This window comes from Lithobates pipiens, unplaced genomic scaffold (genome assembly GCF_037356315.1).
Source record: "Lithobates pipiens isolate NorthernLeopardFrog02 unplaced genomic scaffold, aLitPip1_a1.2 Scaffold_8, whole genome shotgun sequence".
Lineage (NCBI taxonomy): Eukaryota > Metazoa > Chordata > Amphibia > Anura > Ranidae > Lithobates > Lithobates pipiens.
This window is the reverse complement of record NW_027507903.1, coordinates 489,616,196-489,635,249: the sequence shown is the minus strand read 5'-3', so window position 1 is coordinate 489,635,249 and position 19,054 is coordinate 489,616,196.

The window sequence follows — 19,054 nt, the reverse complement described above, 5'->3', positions numbered from 1 at the left end:
GCACTGGATGATCTTGTCCCGCCACTGCTCCCACGCTATGTGTGAATGGGGCCTGAAAGTGAAATTGGTGTGTTTACAACATGAACAATGATAGCTGAGTGTCTCCGCCCACTCTCTCCCATGTACTTGTAATATAGCTGGTCATACACTCTGAAATCTGATTGTATAATCCCTGTACAATTTCCTGTAGATTCAACTTCAAATCAGGCGGGCCCTTGTACTACATAGCTGATAGTAGAGCTAAAGGAGATTGTACAATCAGATTGTACAGTGTATGGCCACCTTAAAGGAAGAAGAAGGAAAGTGGGTAGAAATAAAAAAGAGGTGGTACAGTGATGAGGGAGGTGTAGTCCCGAGAGGTAAACATGCCCTATTCTATGATGCAGTAAGACAGTACATGATGGAATATGAAGCTTCTTGATGGTCACATGATGTTACAGGAGGTGCAGATACAAAGCTGACAGAGACAGGGTAAGTGATAAGCACATTGGGATGGCTTGGGCAGAAAAGACATCTATTTGTTATGAAAAGCAATATTCTGCATGAAAAGGTGAACGTAACCTTAGCCTTAATGCAGCCACCACATCTAATGATTGATAAGCTGCAATATATTATATTTTTGGTTTTGGGTTAAATGCCGTTTTAAACACTGAATGTGCAATCTTCATATATTTTAGATTTAATAAAACTGACTTATACCTAAACCAGAGGTCTCCAAACTGTGGCCCAGGGGCCAGATGCGGCCCTTTGCTTGATTTTAGTTGGGCCCTTTGGGCACTCTCTCATCCTCTGACACCAATGATGGTGCATAATTCTTCTCAATGACACCAAAGATAGGACACAATTCCTACTAATGACACCAACAATGGGGCACAATTTCTCCCAATGACACAGCGATGGGGCATAGTTCCCCTTACTGACACCAAAGATGGGGCATTGTTCTCTCCCACTGGGACATTTTCTACTCTCTTCGGCCATGGTTCAGCACCCCCAAGGTCTAAAGGACAGTAAACTGACCCTTTGTTTAGAAAGTTTGCAGGCCCCTAATCCAAACTATTAATGTGACTTAATCCCCTCCCTCCCTTGTGACAGTGCTGGTGCTTGGTTATGATGCCCAAATGGAGGGGTCGGTAAGTGTAGCTGGTGAGGTAAGTTTTACAGTAAACCTGTCAGGACAAGTCTAATCATTGTAAGAGAGCAGGTTGAGTTTCCATCTCAGCTACAGAACTGACCATGGGTGTGTTCTCCTGCTTAGTGTGGTCAGTTTATTTTTAATAAGGAAGCCATACAAAGAGAACAGGATACTTTCTCATACAATTACATGGTACAGCAGGCACATATGAAGTGTTGGGGTAACAAACGCTTTAAGACTTATCTGCCCTTATCATCCCTGTCTAACCCTCCCTGTAATGTTATCCCTCCTTGTAACCCTAACACTCACCCCACCTATAACCTTGACACTACCTGGAAGACTAATACAAGTCCTTCCTGTAATCCTAACAAAAATTCTGCCTTCCTGTACCCATATCCCTCCTTGTAACCTTAACCGTCCCTGTCATACTTAACCGTAACACAAAAATTCACTTGAACTTCAACACTAATGCTGCGTACACACGATCAGACTATCCGGAAGACTTAGTCTGGCAGACAAACCACCGTAAAGTCCGCCGGACTGTCCGAATGAGCGGACCTGCCCACACACGGGACTAACACACGGAGGAAAGTCCGTTCATTTTGAGTGTGGCTCCAGATAGCCGGGACTAGCGAAGGAAGCGTGGGGGTCACCCCCAGGTCCATATCAGACCCTTATCCGAGCACGCTAGCCGGCCGGTCAGGAAAGGGGATGGGGATGAGCGAGCGTCCCCCCTCCTGAGCCGTACCAGGCCGCGTGCCGCGTGGGGGGTGCTTTGGGGAAGGGGGGGCTGCGCCCCCCCCACCCCAAAGCACCTTGTCCCCATGTTGATGAGGACAAGGGCCTCTTCCCGACAACCCTGGTCGTTGGTTGTCGGGGTCTGAGGGCGGGGGGCTTATCGGAATCTGGGAGCCCCCTTTAATAAGGGGGCCCCCGGATACCGGACCCCCACCCTATTTGAGTGAGTATGGGGTACAATGTACCCCTACCCATTCACCTGTGGAAAAAAATTCAAAAAAACACAACACACAAGGGTTAAAAATAGTTTATTGCACAGCTCCCGGGGTCTTCTTCCGTCTTGGGGGGTCTTCTTGCCAGACTCCTCCGCTATCTTCTGCTAGCTCTTATACTAGCAGAGGAGCCCGGCTTTCTTCTTCGTCGCCGCCCTCTTCTTCCGACTTCGGGGGTCTTGTCCTCCTCTTCGGGGATCTTGTCCCCCTCTTCGGTTCTTCTTGCCGGGCCTCCGCGCCTTCTTCTAGCTCTTTTACAAGTAGTGGCCCGGTCTTCTATTGCCACTGTCGCCGCTGTCTTCGTCGCCGCCTTCTGTTCTTCTCTTCTTGAGCTGTTGCCTCATCGCTGTCTCTGGCCACAATGACAGGCACACGGCGTGTGGCGACTTATATAGGGACAGCGCCGGGTGATGTCCCCGCCCATTATGATGTCACAGTCCCAGCATCCTCTGTCGGACTTTTCCACTGGATTGTTTGATCGTGTGTACGAGGCATAACACTAACACTTTCTGTAATTCTAACCACCTCTGTAACCTGAACACTAACCTCCCCGTAACAATAACCCTACCTATACCATAACGCTAACCATCCCTGTAACCCTAACTCTAATCCTCCCTGCAATCCAAACACTAATCTTCCCTGTAACCCCAACATTATTCTTCCTGTATCCCCGTATTTCTCAAAAATTTTTGTCTTGCGGTGCACCAAAAAGATCTAAACATTTTCACGGCACACCTGAAATCAATTTTTGAGGTGAGGAATTTTACATGTATTTAATTTTAAATTTAATGTGAAGGATGCGCCTGCTTTCGAGAGCAAATCAGATTGAAGCAATGCTCCAAAGTCGACAAACGGAAAAAACTAATGGAACGGTCTCTATTATTATAATATAATTAGAGTGATCGAGTTCTGCCGAGATCTCACACAAGTCTTGCATTACAAAAGGAACCTATGAATGACAGACTGACAGAGATTGCGTTTTTATATATATATATATATATATATATATATATATATATATATATATATATATATATATATATATATATACATACATACACATGTAACTTTTTTTAAAACTATTGCGGCATTGACTTACCATTAGAGCTTTGATATGTTTCAAAATGCTAGCAATTTTAAAAATCAGCTTTCTAACAGGCAATCCGTTTGTCTGTGTGCTAGTCCGACGGACTAAAACCGACGCTAGGGCAGCTATTGGCTACTGGCTATGAACTTCCTTATTCTATGTCATTACGTTCGAATCCGCTGGACTTTTGGAGTGATCGCGTGTCGCCACTGGACCAAGTCCCTCGAAAAGTCCGGTCGTCTGTACGCATCATAATGCCCCGTACACACGATCGGAAATTCCACCAGCAAAAGTCGGATGAGAGGTTTTGGTCAGAAATAGCGATCGTGTGTATGCTCCATCCGACTTTTGCTGGTGGAATTTCGGCCAGCAAAAGATTGAGAGCATGTTCTCTATTTTTTGGTTGGAAAAAGTTCCAATCAGAAATTCCGTTCGCCTGTACAAACTCCGACGCGCAAAATTCCTACGCATGCTCCGAAACAATTCGACGTATACTCGGAAGCATTGAACTTATTTTCTCAGCTCGTCATAGTGTTTTACATCACCGCCTTCTTGACGGTCAAAAGTTCAGAGAACTTTTGTGTGACCGTGTGTATGCAAGCCAAGCTTGAGCGGAAAATCCGCTTGTGTGTACAGGGCATTACACTTGCCTGTAAGGCCAAAACTAGCCATCCCTGTAAACCCAACACTAATGCCAATAAGCAGAGCTGTGGATTATAAGGGGGAGATCTCTCTGTTGGAGTTCCCAGAAATGTGTGATGCTTAAAAATTAGACCATCAGTGAGGTCAATCCACTTTTGGTTGGATTGACCCTTTCTTGGAAGATATGATACAGGTCAATAATCCCCCATATTCCCCGACTAAGCCCCAAAATCTTCTTTCTACAGCAATTTGCTATAAAGATATTCCAGCACATGGATAAATGCATATATGCTAACGAGATGTAAAGGCGAGCAGTGATTTTGCCTGCGCGGGATGCTCTCCAGCTGATAAAGTCCATATTACCATCATTTTCCAGGTTAATTTAGCAGCTTAAAATTCAAGAACCATAAATAAACATTAGACCGCTGGGTTCAAGCTGCGCTCAGTGTATTTATCTCACTCACTGAGGCCAGCGCGATTCACTCCGTGGCTCCCTGCAGAGATATCATGTGCAGGGCCAAGAAATCACTCTGTGTCTTTGGTCAGCTAATTTGCAAACTAAGGTTATTAAACACAGCAAGACTTGATAACAGGGAGCCTAAAGTGTACACAGCAGCCATTAAAGGGGGGAAAAAATGTGTGTAGGTGTCAATTACATATATATTACACCCTTGGCATAATATTTACTTCATTAACAATTTTCACCTTTTTTTAAGTATATACCCCAAGCAGAAGATTATTTTGTTAATGAGAAATATATATTAGACAAATTTTCTATCCCAACATCACTTTTTAATAGGACACAATAGTCTAAGTCGGTGAAGTAAAATTAGAAAAATATATACATAAAACTATTTTTCAGAAATAAAAAACTGATAATTGGCACATGCGTATGTATTCACCCCCTTTGTTATGAAGCCCATAAAAAGCTCTGCTGCAACCAATTACCTTCAGAAGTCACATAATTAGTGAAATTATGTCCACCTGTGTGCAATCTAAGTGTCACATGAGCTGTCATTACATATATACACCTTTTTGAAAAGCCCCAAAGGCTGCAACACCTAAGCAAGAGGCACCACTAACCAAACACTGCCATGAAGACCAAGGAACTCTCCAAACAAGTAAGGGCCGGTTCACACAGGGGGCGACACGAGGCGACACGACTTGCCGTGCCGCGACCTGACAAGTCGCCCCCGTTCTGTACAATGGAACCGTTCTGAGAGGAGCGACTCGAGTCGCTCCGACTCAGAAAAAAGGTTCCTGTACTACTTTTGGGCGACCTCGGGGCGACTTGCATTGACTTCTATACAGAAGTCATTTGCAAGTCGCCGCTGAGGTCGCGGCAAGTCGTGTCGCCTCGCATCGCCCCCTGTGTGAACCGAGCCTTAGGGACAATGTTGCTGAGAAGTACAAATCAGGGTTAGGTTATAAAAAAATATCCAAATCTTTGATGATCCCTAGGAGCACCATCAAATCTATCATAACCAAATGGAAAGAACATGGCACAACAACAAACCTGCCAAGAACCGGCCGAAACTCCAAAACTCAGAGACCGGGCAAGGAGGGCATTAATCAGAGAGGCAGCACAGAGACCTAAGGTAACCCTAGAGGAGCTGCAGAGTTCCACAGCAGAGACTGGAGTGACAATAAGCCTTACGCTCCATAGATTTGGGCTTTATGGCAGAGTGGCCAGAAGAAAGCCATACTTTCAGCAAAAAACAAAATGGCACGTTTTGAGTTTGCGAAAAGGCACGTGGGAGACTCTCAAAATATATAGAGGAAGGTGCTTTGGTCTGATGAGACTAAAATCAAACTTTTTGGCCATCAAAGTAAACACTAGGGATGAGCCCGATGTTCGAGTCGAACCCCGTTACCATTTCACACAGGGGGAGGCCGAAATCTGGGGGTCCCCTTGTTAAAGGGGGCTTCCAGATTCCTAAAGAGCCCCCACCTGCATACCAAACCCCACAACCCCTAGGCAAGGGTTGTGGAGACGAGGCCCTTGTCCCTATCAACATGGGGACAAGGTTCTTTGGGGGGCCGTTACCACAAAGCACCCTCCGCATGTTGAGGGCATGTGGCCTGGTATGATTCAGGAGGGGGGGGGGGCGCTCTCTTGTCCTCCCTCTTTTCTTGCGGCCTGCCAGGTTGCATGCTCGTATAAGGGTCTGGTATGGATTTTTGGGGGACCCCCACGCCATTTTTTAAATTTTAGCACAGGGTTCCCCTTAAAATCCATACTAGACCTGAAAGGCCTGGTATGGAATTTGGGGGGACCCCACTCAATTTTTTTTTTACATTTTGGTTCAGGGTTCCCCTTAATATTCATACCAGACCCAAAGGGCCTGGTAATGGACTGTGGAGGAATCCCATGCTGTTTTTTTAATGACTTTTATGTGTATTGCCGGGACCAACAATTCATTATAGCCGCGAGTACTTTTAAATGACTTTTTTTCCTTTAGAAATGTAATTTTTCTCTCGGAGTGTTCTAAACACAGGAAATATGCGCTACTTTACAGGCAGACTATAGAAACCCTGCAGGTACAAAATTTAAAGGAATATTCCACTTTTATTGTTTCAATTTAAGCATTATTAAAATCACTGCTCCTGAAAAAACTTCAGTTTTTAAAACTTTTATTTGCATTGATACTTGTCCCCTAGGGCAGGACCCAGGTCCCCAAACACTTTTTATGACAATACCATGCATATAAGTGTAGCGCCGGCTCCTGACGAGCATGCGCTATATGTTTTGAGAATTAATATTCCTAAAACCACAGTTGGGTTTTAGGGATAATTTTGCTAAATTATGGTTTTAGTACCAGTCTAGCTGGATTGCACTGAGTTCTCCTGGGCTGCGAGTGTCGCTGTCACCGCCAGCAAGTGGTAGAACGCAGTCTAGTTGGGTGTATTGAGTGCCATACTTTTCTCTGAGCCAGCCCAGTGAGAGTGTTCTCCTGCTGTGTATTCTGGGAGGTGGTATTTAAGGTACTGATATCACGTGCTTCGGGGTTCCAGTCCAGAAGATATTTTCTGTCTGTTTGGTCCTGGTCCTCCTGACCAGCCCTCATGGCCCTCATGGCCCTCCTGGCATGGGGTGCGGATCTATGCAATTCCGAGCCTCGGGGCTGGATAACCCGAGGCGAAGCAACTGGAGGGACAGGCCTGAATGGATTTGGAGGCCCTAATTATCTAAGAGTGGTCCAGTGCCGTCTCATCTGAGGAGAGGCCCAGCAACTGGAGAAGCATCCAGGGAGGACTCTTCAGGAGAAGGCCATGCGCAAGGCTGGCATCTCTGAAGGAGCCCGGAGGCTCAGTTGAAGGACACTTTGTGGATCTATATTCATACGGTATCGCTGGACTGGCTGAGAGACACTGGTACTGTATGATAGTTCTCTAAATTTGTCTACATCCCTCAGTTACATCCAAGTTTGTGGCAGAGACTTTCTTTCTCAAGTGTTCTACATCCAAGTCTGTGGCAGAGACTTTGCTTTACTTAACACCTTACCGGCTTCTAGGCTTAGTGAGAGGAGGTCTATCCGGGGGTTGTGAGAATCCAGTTGTGAAACATTTATTCTCTGGATTTCCTCTATAAGAAACTTTCTATTTTTGCAGTTCCAAAAGTACCTGAACTTCCTTCCTAAACCTCTACCCTGCATTAAGAGATTGTGTTATCTTCTAAATAAATAATCCAAAAGAAGATTCAGTGTCAGTTTCTGCATTTCTTTGGGCCATCTACCATAGATCAACCCCTAGACGGAGGCGAGGTCAAGAAGGTAACGGAAAGCCCAATAAAACCAGCAGCTCCTTCGGGGTCATTGCTACATAAGCCTTTAAAATTAGCACTTTTGATTATAAATGTTCGTATCGCATAGACTTTAACGGTGTTCGCATGTTCAAACTAATTTTTTGCTTGTTCGCATGTTCTGCTGCAAACTGAACCGGCCGGGGGGGGGGGGGGGGGGTGTTCGGCTCATCCCTAGTAAACACTATGTCTGGCACAAACCCAAAACATCACATCACCCAAAGAACACCATCCCCAGACAGCAGTTGGGACTGAGAAACTGGTCAGAGTTGAGGGAAAGATGGATGGTGCTACATATAGGGATATTCTTGAGCAAAACCTGTACCACTCTGTGTGTGATTTGAGGCTAAGACGGGGGTTCATCTTCCAGCAGGACAATGACCCCAAACACACTGCTAAAGCAACACTTGAGTGGTTTAAGGGGAAACATGTAAATGTGTTGGAATGGCTTAGTCAAAGCCAAGACCTCAATAGAAAATCTGTGGTCAGACTTAAAGATTGCTGTTCACAAGAGCAAACCAGCCAACTTGATGGAGCTGAAGTAGTTTTGAAAATAGGAATGGGCAAAAATCCCAGTGGTAAGATGTGGCAAGCTCATAGAGACTTATCCAAAGCGGCTTGAAGTTGTGATAGCCACAAAAGGTGGCCCTACAAATTATTGATGTTGAGTTATGCAGCGTATACACGACTTTCCAGCAGAGGTCCGCCGGACTTTCCGAATGAGCGGAATTGCCCACACATGGCCACACGGACTGACTTTTCCAGCGGAATTTTGGCAGAGGTCCGCCGGACTTTCCATAATAAATAAATTATCCAAGCACACAGCCCGGCCGGTCAGGGAAAGGGGTGGGGACGAGCGAGCGCCCCCCTCCTGAACTGTACCAGGCTGCGTGCCCTCAACATGGGGGTGGGTGCTTTGGAGAAGGGGGGCCCTGTGGCTCCCCCCACCCCAAAGCACCTTGTCCCCAAGTTGATGAGGACAAGGGCCTCTTCCCGAAACTCTGGCCGTCTGTTGTCGGGGTCTGCCGCGGGGGGCTTATTGGAATTTGGAATCCCCCTTTAATAAGTATGGGGTACATCCTACCCCTGCCCATTCACCTGGGGGGAAAAGTGGTAATAAAAAAACACACAACACAGGTTTTTAAAGTAGTTTATTGGGCAGCTCCGGGGGTGTTCTTCCGACTTTGGGGGTCTTCTCGTCGGGCCCCTCTGCTATCTTCTGCTCTTTTGCAGCTCTTTTGCTAGCGGAGGAGCTGTCCGGGGGGGGTCTTCCAACTTCAGGGGTCTTTTTCCGACTTCTCTGTGCTTTCCGGCCTCTTCTCCCATTCTCCGGTTCTTCTGCCAGGCTCCTCCGATATCTTCTTCCAGCTCTTTTACTAGCATTGGCCGGTCTTCTCGTTCGTCGCTGCCGCCGCCGTCTTCTACTTCTTCCTCCTTCTTCTTTTCTTCTGATGTTGACACAACGATCTCTCTCGCTGTAATGCTTGGGACACATTGCACGGCGACTTATATAGGCATAAGGAGCAGGGTCACTGGGTGATGCCACATGGTGACCCCTCCCCTTATGATGTCACAGTCCCATTGGATGCTGAGACTGTGACATCATAAGGGGCAGGAGAAGGAAGAAGAAGAAGACAGCGGCAGCGGCGACGAACGAGAAGACCGGGCCAACGCTAGTAGAGCTGGAAGAAGATAGCGGAGCAGCCCGGCAGAAGAACTGGAGGGCAGGAGAAGAGGCTTGAAAGCGTGGAGAAGTCAGAAGAAGATCCTCGAAGTCAGAAGAAGACCCCAGGACAGCGACGACGAAGGAGTAAGCCAGGCTCCTCCGCTAGCAAAAGAGCGGCAAAAGAGCAGAAGATAGAGGTGAGAAGACCCCCAAAGTTGGAAGAAGACCCCCGGAAGTGGGGGCAAAGGTGGTTTGGGTGGGGGGTCACAGGGCTCCCCTTCTCCATAGCACCCACCCCCCATGTTGAGGGCACGCGGCTTGGTACGGTTCAGGAGGGGGAGATGCTCGCTTGTCCCCACCCCCTTTCCTGACCGGCCAGGCTGCGTGCTCGGATAAGGGTCTGGTATGGACTTTGGGGGAACCTCCATGCAATTTTTCGGCATAGGGGTTCCCCTTAAAACCAATACCAGGTGACGGGGCTCGCAAGGTGTCAATCTCGCCGATGGAAGCGGCGACATTGACTTCCTTCACTAGTCCAGTCATACCTGAAGTCACATTAAAAATGAAAGGACTTTAGTCCATGTGTGGGCTAGACCATTCATTTGGAAAGTCCGGCGGACTAGCACACAGACCAGCGGATTGTCCATCAGAACGTCAGACTTTTGGGAAGAAAAAGTCCGCCAGAGCCCACACACGGTCGCATTGTCCGGGACTAAGTCCGCCGGATAGTCCGATCATGTGTACGCGGCATTATTTTTCCCTGTTTGTTGTTTGCTTCATAATAAAAAAAAAATCTTCAAAGTTGTGGGCATGGTCTGTAAATGTAAATAAAATGATGCAAATCCTCAAACAATCCATGTTAATTCCAGGCAACAAAACACGAAAAATGGCAAGGCAGGTGAATACTTTTGCAAGGCACTGTATATTGGCAAGAGCCATGAGCCCAAACAAGGTGGTACTTGTGGAAGCACCAGACACACTGCACATGTTCAGCCCCATGTATGGTGGCTGCCTGCATCATAACATCCAATGATGCTGAGTGGCCTGGCCGCTTAGGTCCTAGCAATCAATAATGCTGTGAAAGCCAGCCGCCTGCATCCTAGCAACCAATGACACCACTATGAGTCAGACCCAGTGTGGATGGAACGCGTCAGTGGGTCTGTTATGTTGAGTTCTAAACCGATGTGCCAATAAATTGTATATAATATACTATATGTGGAATGTCCTGACTTGAAAAATGACACTGTGCGGCCCCATTGTCAGCATTCCAACAACTAACTATGGTGGAGGTGTAAAAAATGGACCACCATACAATATACTATGGACCTGTTAAGCAAAGACCACTGCAATTGGCTTGAATAAGTGAGTTCACAGATCACATAGCCCTAAGCCACATACGGCAGGCAGATAGATTGAAGAAGATGGATTGTAGAAACTTCACTGATACTTTTAATCAGTTCTCTGGAAACTCGAAAGAAAACAAAGTCTGCAGTTTTCGAGGGCTAATAACATCAGGGAGGACAATGTCCCTCCATTACCGTCACCTGTTCTGCTGTACGGACTGCTAAAAGCTTTTAGAGCGCTAATGACCAGTAATGTATCTGAGCATCCTTGAGAGACATAAAGTTATAAAGAAGGCATCGCTGACTACAAAAGGCAGGGAAGATGGACAAGATTCATCGCTATTGCTGGAGGGCAAGTCTGGGCAATAAGTAAAATCAATTGGGGAGCTAATACTTTTCTCCAAGAAGCAGTACAGCGGTGCCCCATTCACTTCATCCTAACCCCTTCCTGACTGGAGGATTTTGTGCTGTCATTTTAGAGTTATTCTGGTCACAGATTTTTTTTTTTTAAAGTGAATATACGGATAAAATTATTTTAGTAAAACCTGTCTGTTTCTTTTTATGTCTGTGTCCCACTGGGGAGATACTTCTTCACCTTCTGTCCTGAAAAATAAAAATTGAAAGAGGATTTTTCTTCAAAGCAAGAGTGATTTCTCTCTAAGGACTAGTTTTTACATGCATCAGCCCTTGACGTCTGGTGTTTAACAGGGGGTGTGGAGGCAAAATGTCACATCCTCATTACCTATTCGCACCTTGAAAATGCCAACCCACTGGGCCACAACCATGTACACTGCACATGGTTGCAGGGAAGTGCACGGCCCCATGGTTGTGTTTGGTGACGGTGCCACCATCTGAATGCCACATTCCATTCCAATAAATTTTTGAAGCAAAGCATTGCGGTCCTGGCATTTGTATGGCTCAACAGCGTGCTATTACTGCCCCCTAGTGGCCCATGTGAATGAGGGCTTAATCAGTTGCCACTCGAGCTATAGCTGAAAGATGGCTACAGCGCGGACATAAATTGTTGGGAGGGCATACATGGACATCCTCTCGTTCTTGGGCCTCTGTGATCGCCGAGTCCGTGAGACTCCGCTGATCATATATCGGGTATAGGGGCAATCACAGCAGGCCCTTTACTACGTGATCAGCTGTCAGCCAATGACAGCTGATCACGGAAATAAACAGATGGCAGTTATCATGGTTTTTTCTTCACACTTCTGTTAATCAGTGCCATCTATCAGCGCCCACCAGTGCCACCTATCAGTGCCCACCAATGCCACCTATCAGTGCCTATCAGTGGCACCTATCAGTGCCACCTGTCCATGCTGGCAATCAGTGCCTACCAGTACTGATTATCAGTGCCCATCATTGCCACCTATCAGTGCCGCCTATCAGTGCCACCTCTCCGTGTTGCCTATCAGTGCCCACAAGTGCAACCTATCAGTGCCCATCAGTGTTGCCAATCAGTGCCTCGTCATTAGTGCTGCTTATCAGTGCCACCTACCAGTGCCCATCAGTGCTGCTTAATAGTACCCATTGCCACCTATCAGTGCCCATTAGTGCCGCCTATCAATGCCACCTCTCGGTACTGCCTATTAGTGCCCATCAGTGTCACCTATCAGTGCCCATCTGTGCCAGCCATCAGTGCAGCCTCATCAGTGCCTTCCAGTCTCGCCTCATCAGTGCAACCTATCAGTACCCATCAGTGCCGACCCATCAGTTTCCATCATTGCAGCCTATCAGTGCCCATCAGTGCAGCCTATCAGTGCCCATCAGTGCAGCCTCCTCAGCGCATTCAGGATTTTCCATTAATTCTTCTACGAAAAGAAAAGATGGTGAATTTCACCAGTCGGAGATATTTCAATTACGTGGACAAGCATGCCATACTTCAAAAATTCTGCTCAGCCAACACTCTGATCGTTGATGATCACCCACTGCTCCTCTTCACAGATTACTTCATCGTAGTCATGCGCCAGCGTAAGGCCTTCTCCGCGGTCTGTTCCTCACTCTACAATATCCATATCAAATTTACACTAGCATACCCAGCTATTCTGCATACAAAACCTGCTACGGGTGAGCCAATCACGTTCACTACTTTATCTGAAGTGGAGCACTAACTTAACACCGCATAACCTTCAACCATGGAACAGGAGGACCCTCCCCCAGCCATCGAGCCTACCTCCTCTTGAAGATCTACTCTTTCAACCAGAAACAGAAGAGGCCATAAATTAAATATTTACTGGCCCCTTCTCCTGCCCTCCATCCTGAAACATCCCCCACAGCATCCGGCAGGAGAGGAGGGAAGCTGGATTTGGGAGGGGCAGAAAGCAGGGGGAATCAGCACCACATGGGGTGATTAGGCATACCTCCCGGATTGGGTGGGACTTTCCCAAATTGACGCCTTTGTCCCACGGTCCTGGAGTACCCGGCTCCTCCTCCTGACTTAAGCCACTAGAGAGTGGCACCCTGCTCCTCCTCCTGACTCCGCCCACCATTGAGCATCCGTATTCCAGTGACATGAGGGGCGGGTGAGATTGGTGCTCTGCGGCAGACTGAGGAGGGTGGATGCCGGGGCCCCAAGGAGGGCCAAGAGTAGTGTGGTAGCCACCGCAGTGCCGAGCCGGATCCTCACCCTGCAGGTCATAAACACCAGGTGCAGGCAGTGGAGAACACTGTGATATATATATAACACATTAATGAACCTCGCAGACTGTACATAGCGCAATCCTGAACTTCGCACTCTGTACATAACAAACTCCTAAACCTCGCACTCTGTATATAATGCATTCCTGAACCTCGCACTCTGTATATAACGCACTCCTGAACCTTGCACTCTGTACATAATGCATTCCTGAACCTCGCACTCTGTACATAATGCACTCCTGAACCACACACTCTGTACATAATGCATTCCTGAACCTCGCACTCTGTATATAACGCACTCCTGAACCTCACACTCTGTATATAACGCATTCCTGAACTTCGCACTCCTGAATCCTTCCACGCTTTGTGTAACACACTTTTCCACAGTGTGTGCAAAACTATTTGTATTGGAAGACTTTTTATTCTTTTTTTTAAATGATTGTACTGGGGTTTGTGTCTGTGAGAGTAGCAAAAAAGACCAAGAACATAGTGGGGAAAGGGATATTTAATTTAAGTTCTAAAGTTTTAACTGAATCTGAACAACAAATTTTGGACAAAGGCCTCAAATTTGCGCCACCAAAAAATTTGGATAAATTTCACACTTCTATGGATGTCCATAAATTTGTCAGAAAACTAAATATTAAGCGGTATATGATTGTTAAAACTGTGACTACCAGTAGTTTGGGGCTACACAATTTGTTCACTCTAGATTGGCCATTGCTTCCCTTTTTAATCCCCCTGGAGCCCTTGGACCATCATTAAGGGTGTTTAGGGATGTGATATTAAGGGATTTGGACCATCTAGAGGTTAAAAACGCTAGAATGAATAAAACTTTACAAGATGGCTTGGATTCTTTATAAGACTTTGTTATAAGGCCTGCTGATAAAGGGGGGGGGGGGGGGCATCGTGGTGTTAGACTATATGGCTGAAATGCATAGAATTGTCGATGATCGCAACACCTACACCATGTTGCCCTCTGATCTTAAAGTTCAATATTCTAAGGAGAAAATTATAGCAAGCGGTCGTGAAGTAGGTATCCTTAATCCCAAGGAGAGTTTGTTTCTATTATCTAGGGCTCCACGCACCCCCATTATCTACTATCTGCCTAAACTTCATAAGAATCCTGTCTGCCCTCTGGGATGTCCCATTGTCAGCAGGATCGATTCCATTATGTTTCTGGTGGGCATATTGATTTTTACTTACATGCCTTCTTTTGTTAAAGACTCTAGGCATATCATAAACCTATTATCAGATATTCCTGCTAAACCAGGCATATGGATGTCACCTCCTTATATACTATAATTTCACATGAATTGAGGTTTGAGGCTGTTAAAGGCTATTTGGACCGTGACTCTGGACTTCAGGAGAGTCAAGTGGCTTTCCTGATGGTATTAATAAAATTTGCGGCCTCCTACAATTACTTTTGGTTCGACAACCAGGATTATAGGCAGGATATGGGAGTTGCCATGGGAGCTAAGTATGCCCCGAGCTTGGCCAACCTTTTTATGGCGGAGGATGTCATCTATACCAAGGATATACCACAATTGATCCTGTGGGCCAGGTATATTGATGACATCCCCCTACTATGGGATGGCCAATGTTGTGACCTTCAGGATTGCATACAGTCCCTTAACACCAGAGGGGCACTTAATTGTATGATAAACCAGGTGGAGATAAATTTCTTAAAATCTTACAATTACCATTAGAGATAACAAGTTCGTTACCTCTACCTTTTTTAAGGGGTTGGATAGGAACTCATTTATTCATACTGACAGTTGTCATTTCAATCCCTGGCTCAGATCAGTTCCCAAGAGTCGGTTCATGAGGCTCAGGAGGTACTGCTCTGACCCAGGTGAGTTCATTGTACAAGCTGAGGTCCTTACTATAAGGTTTTTGGAGAAGGGATACCAGCGAGACTTCTTGGTGGACACCTTAGATGTTGTTAGGACCATGACTAGAGCGGATCTGTTGGTGGAGAGAGAGCCACAGGCAGATGGTGGTCTCAATATGGATGTTCCCTTTGTGACCTTCTATTCCTTACAACATAGGAGCATTAAGCAATTGGTCAGTAAACACTGGCACATTGTTAATAATGATGTAATATTAAGGGATGTGTTACCTGATAAACCGCAAGTGATATTCAGGGATGTTCCTTTATTCAGGAACTGAGTAGCACCTAATGTTTTACACCCACCAACTAATGCTAGAGGCTTCTTTCACCAGTTATCTGTTTTTTATAAATGTGTGAGGTATAGTGCGTGTTCTCAGAGTTTGTGTACTCAGAGACGTACCACCACTTTCCTTTTTATGGTTACACGGAAGCACCACACAATTAAGCCATGCATCACGTGTTCCACACTTGGAGTGGTATACATGTTGCAGTGCACATGAGGGCTCCAATATGCAGGGCTGACCAAACGCCCTCTTCAGGTCTGCTTTAATGAGCATATCACAAATATAAAAATTGGGTTTAAGAATCATTCTGTGTCTAAGCACTATTTACTTCCACATAATAAAGATCTGTCTAAGACCCTTTTCCTTGGCATTGACAAGTACAAGCCTTATTGGGGAGGGAGTTCATTGGTAAGGGAGATATCCAAGCTTGAAATGGCATGGATTCATTGTTTAAAGTCTTATGCCCCCTACGGACTCAATATTGATACTCAATATTGAGCTTTTTTGTAAACTTGGTCTGAGACATAAGGGTGAGCTCATCATCACTATTTTTTTATTTTCTATTTCTATTTTTATTATTTTTATATTTATTATTTATTTGAAATACATTTTTATAATTAAGGAGTAATTTACACCATTAATTATTATTTAATATACATTAATATTTTATATATATATATATATATATATATATATATATATATATATATATATATACACACATTAATATGGGTCACCACTTATGAATGCACTTTATTGATATATTATATACATTAATATGGATCACAACTAATTAATGCAACTTTATTCATATCAATATTTAGTATGGTAGGGATCCACTATGGAGGTGGATCGCTATTCAAATGGGGGAGGGTTAGGAGAGGGATGAGAAACAATTTTTTACACATTTTTCATATAATTTATAATACATACAGTTTTGATTTTTTCACTAATAATTTTTTCTAATAATAATTTTCTCACTTAATTAGGGGAATAATATTATGGCCATTTATTTGGTTGAATATACATGCCTTTCTCCCAGGGAGGCTGAATTTGCATTATGTAGATTCGCCACTAATGAACCTGATGAACAATCAGGTACTAATACATATTTATACATATTTCCAAATAATTCAATTAGATGTTTTTGATATGAATTTTTAGGTCTTTTTTGCTTTAGAAGTCCCCTCATTATGCTTTGTATATTTATCGATTTTTGTACACAGCCGTCGGATATAATTTTACAAATAGGTATCCGATGCCCATAACTATGATGGCGCTGACTATCTTTTGTATGGAAATTTTCTTTTATAGTCATTGGGTTTATATTTGCCACTTTGAAATAGGTATCGGATGCCCATAATCAAAATGGCGCTTGTGGCTTTGCGCTTACGTCTCAGAACGAGGTCTGGCTCTATATAAGGTGGTGTGTCATTGCTTGCCCAATTCCCATTGAAAACATCACCTATGATGAAACGTGTCTGGGAGGGCATGCACAGACGTCACCATGCTGTTTGAGAAGAGGATGGGCTCCTGTGTTTGCCGGCCGGCATTTGTTTTATGCGATTTCTACTGTGTTTTATGTAAATGCATTACCAAACTTTTTACTATTAAATGATAACGCTGTATCACGCTATGGTCAGTTTTCCTTTTTCTCTGAGCCCATTCTGAGTTTACCTCAAGTACGGCTACGAAATTGTGAGACGCTTAGGGGGCTGTCAGCTACATGTTCCCGGGTCCTGTGTGGGTCCAGCGGTCATCACCACAAGTGAAAGGCCGTGGTTGGGTACAACCAAACACCCTTTTTGCTTGCTATTTGGTAAGCAGGCCTTTTGTACAGTGGTGGGACACTTTTTTTTGTGTGTGGAGTCACTGTGCTGTCACTGGAAAACTGGATTACATGGACTATTGTTTTTATCTTTGTTTTTTATTAATGTTTATAACATTGGCAGAGCTCTCCTCCATTTTTATCTGTATTTGTGTGTATCCCACATTTGAGCTGCTGCCTCTTTTTTAGTTTATTTGTTATTATTAAGTCTAGCGCTTTTTTTTCTTCTTTTCTGTTAGACTCTTGCTTGTGGCAGAGCAATCAAAGCAGGAAGCCCGAGTTTGGTTTAACCATGAGCCATAAGCCCCTCCCACTCTTAATCATTTGGCCACACCTGTTTTTTGCCGCAGCATGCGTAGGGACACTTCCTTTCTCAAGTGTCCCTCATTCTGAAGTTTAAAATTTGGGAGGTATGTGATTAGGGTGTGCCCAGGCACAAACGGCATACCCTGTGCGCATGCCTATGTGTCTAGTCCAGGCTAGAGTATGATTTTACTTTTATACAGCCTGAGTCCTGGACCTTTCAACTTTTTATTTGCACAGCAAAGAATATTTTACAACTAAAAAGTAGGGATGAGCAACATTGAAAGTTTTTGCATAAATGATCTTCCTTGAAATGACACCAATTCTGTTACATTTGTCATTATAGCGAAATGCATTTGATACAGTTGGGAAGGTGAAATTAAGGTGGTTTGTATAAGGTATTATGGGCTTAAACGTCTCCTGAGCATTACAGAGAGTTCGCATAGAGTGAGAGATTTTCTTCTCTTTTATGAGAAATCTGCCAGTCAGCCTAGACAGGTGCAAAACAGAATGTTCTGCATTAAACTTATCTCAGCAGCTGCTCTGCAGGGAATCCAGAAATAGCCACTGAAGGAAAAAATCTACAGATCTGTATATAAAATGCTATGATAAGCCTGAAAAGAGTAAAAACTTACACTGAAACATTCTTATAAATGCTACCAAAATAATCTTTGTAGTCTTAAAACTGACATAGTTACCATTCAGAAGAGTCCACTCATCCTGAGTTGGATGGTGCCACCTGCTGGTGGATGGAGGATTTATCCCTCTGGGTGGTGATTATAATCCTTTGCCAAGTATTGATTTTTCTTCTTTTTTTTTTACTAGTGCCAGTGGCTGTTGTCTCTCTTAGGTACCATACAGCAAACCAATTGAATTACAAGACAAATCTCTAAACACATTCATACCCAGCTAAACCAGTTTGTGCTTCTACTTTTAGAGAATTCACTTTTCTTACCTACATCGATGCAAAGTGGATCTGATGTGGTTAGGGCCTAAGAGGCTTTAACCCTTACCCATCCAGGCTCCGCAGAGCAGGTTTTTTTGGTTTCATGCACATCGACTTACGAAATAAGGTGTATTTTTTTTCTGCCAGAATTTGGGATGAAGAAACGCCTCTAATGTTACCATATGTATGCAGGTATTTACCCACATTTTTGCATGTACGAGATTTCAATGTAAATGCATTCTACTGGCCAGAATATTAATTTATTTAGGCCATTGAAATACATTTATTCACATACGTGCACTTTTATGTGCATTCAGATGCATTTTTTCTCCTCAAAAGCTCCCCACAGAATGCAATTTTTTTCAGCCTGTAAACGCTCCCCTTCAAATACGCTTGTAAGAATTTATGGGCATATGAATTTATGCTGACAAAAAAAATACCTCTATTCTTGCATTTTTTTTAGGTATGTTTATGTGC